We start from the raw sequence: 2,803 nt of genomic DNA, 5'->3' as shown, positions 1-2,803 counted from the left end.
TAGAAATAGAGGGTCAGTAGATTGTGGGGTGAAGTTGTTCAAGCGCAGCCACCCCAGGCTCCCGGCAGAGCCTGGGGGGTGGCTGGAGCAACGGGAGCAAGGGAGGCATCATGACCGGTTAAACCGGTCTCCTCCCCCACCTCCACCTCCACCTCCACCTCGCCCTCTCCCTCACCATCGCCGCTGCCACCAACATAGCCGCCACCTCCAACATAGTCGTAATCTTCTCCACCGCCTCCAGCGCCACCACCTCTATCGCGACTGCCTCTGCCTCAGCACCGCCGCGGTCTCTCAATTAGCCTGGACAATGACTCCCTTGCCCCCGTTGCTCCAGCCACCCCAGGCTCCCGGCAGAGCCTGGGGTGGCTGGAGCAACGGGGGCAAGGGAGGCATCATGATCGGTTAAACCGGTCTCCTCCTCCACCTCCACCTCCGCCTCCACCTCAGCCTCTCCCTCACCATCGCCACCGCCACCAACATAGCCGCCACCTCCAACATAGCCGCAATCTTCTCCACCGCCACCTCCAACATAGCCGCCCGTCGGCTCTCAATTCAACAGAAAAAGAACAGCAGAGAGAACAATACCTCTTTTCACAGATGCGTTCGTCCGTTCGCCTCTGCTGAGTTGAGAGTACCCTAAAATATGTGTACCATATATGTGTGTGTGTGGCCTAAAATATATATAGCCTAAAAATAGATACATACATATACACACATATATATGGCTAAAAATGTATTAAGCTATAGACACACACACACACACACACACACACACACACACACACATACACACACACATTTTTTAATGGTTCAATATGTGTGGCCTACTTTTTGAAACTTTTCTATTATTTATGTTATTGAAATTGTGTGTGTGTGTGTGTGTGTGTGTGTGAGAGAGAGAGAGAGAGAGAGAGAGAGAGAGAGAGAGAATATGTGATGCACAACAAAGAGAAAACTCATGCTCTTTTAAAACTTTTTTAAACATTTAGGCTCAAAAGAGAGAGAGAATATAGTTTAGTCTAGGTATTTATATATTGATGTATATACATATATATATATATTAGTCTAGGTATTTATTAGGTTACACACACACACACACACATTAAGCTATATTATGCATTTTAATAAATGTGTGTGTGTGTGTGTTTGTAGCCTAATAGATATATAGTCTAATATATCTATATATCCTAAAATAGATAAAAGGCTAGTCTCTTTGTAAATACACACACACACACACACTAAAATATATATATCCTAATAGATTCTTAGCCTAAAATATATACAATATAATATATAAATATAGACATGTGTGTGTGTGTATTTACAAAGAGACTAGCCTTTTATAAAAATAATACTTACCAATAAATGTATATATTTGTATATTTTTTTATATATTTGTAGATACATATATATTTGTATATTTTTTATGAAAAAAATTATCGTGACCATTCTCAATCGTGATTGCTCCACCTTGTTTTATCATTTCAACCGCCTTCATTCTCAATCGTGATTGCTCCACCTAGATACTTGATCTTTTATTTTTGTTTCATAAAGTCCCACCTGTTCCTTCGTTTTTATATTTTCATTTCACATTTTGTCTCTCCTGTCCTTTCTGCATCTTCGTATTGCCTTCCCTATGGAGCACACTGTCACCTTTGAGCTCCTGATGGCTGCATAGCAAAAATCTCAAACTTTAATACTTCTCCACTAGACCACGCTTGTCAGTCATGGATATCTACAAGGGTTTTTGCCTTCATCACACACCCTTTCTGGAGTGAAAGCTACTAGGACCAATGGAAGCCTACAGGAAATCATCACTCATTATGATATGGAGGGCAATAAAAACTACCTCATAGATATTACTCGAAGTAAAACATATATGCTACAATGTAGTCCTCTCTGTACAGCTGATAGTCTTGATTCTAGTGCTAATTACATTGCCCAAGATGTCCGACATTTGGAGACTTTAGTGGATAAAGAATTAGGGACACAAAACACCCATGTTCATATCTCGAGCTCCTCCTCTGAGAGTGACTTGAATGGCTCAGCAAACAACTGTTTTGCAACCAGGTGAAGGCACGAGCAATCCAAAAGGTTCAAAGCACAATATCTCGGAAGATGAATGTATTGCTTCAGAGAGTATACTTTCAATTCTTCGTAAGAAGGAGGAACCTTCTCTTCTACGTTCATTGTTGGAAAAAGTTACTCGAGTCATCCAAGTCCAGGAGGTGCCAAGACATTATGATGGTGATTCCATCCTAGAGTTTCCACCAACATATGGCAAAATAGGAAATATGGATGGAATGGAGCAAAAATATGATGGTCACCTATGGACACGTCTAGGAACATCAAACATGTCTGTAAGTTGGTATAACAACACCTTCTTTCATGGACATCTGACAAAAAAGATTGTAGTTGGACTTCTGACAAAAAAGATTGTAGTTGGACTTCTGACAGAGGATGAGAAAACTAAAATAGTTTGTCACTTTTGTCGCAAAACTGCACACTGTGTGCAAGTGTGTAGATGTGTTGTGTATTACGTAATGCCTCATGACACAACTATTACCAGAATGATGCTCCACACCGGGCTGCATGAACATCCAGTTCAGCCCCAGGAACTTCAAGGTCAATGTTGGAGCGCGTGAAAATGTTTGTTTCTCAAGTGTTGAAAGCCCAGAGAAGTGCAGGTCCTTGAAAAATACAGATGGATATTGTGAAGGATATGCTATTTTCCTCCATGATGAATCAAAATGATGAGCTACCTACAAGTATTGGGGATCATGAGCTCTGCAATTTTTTGGAG

Source organism: Cibotium barometz, chromosome 28 (genome assembly GCF_041138505.1).
Source record: "Cibotium barometz isolate CiBa-2024 chromosome 28, ASM4113850v1, whole genome shotgun sequence".
NCBI lineage: Eukaryota > Viridiplantae > Streptophyta > Polypodiopsida > Cyatheales > Cibotiaceae > Cibotium > Cibotium barometz.
Note: the sequence above shows the minus strand (reverse complement) of the source record.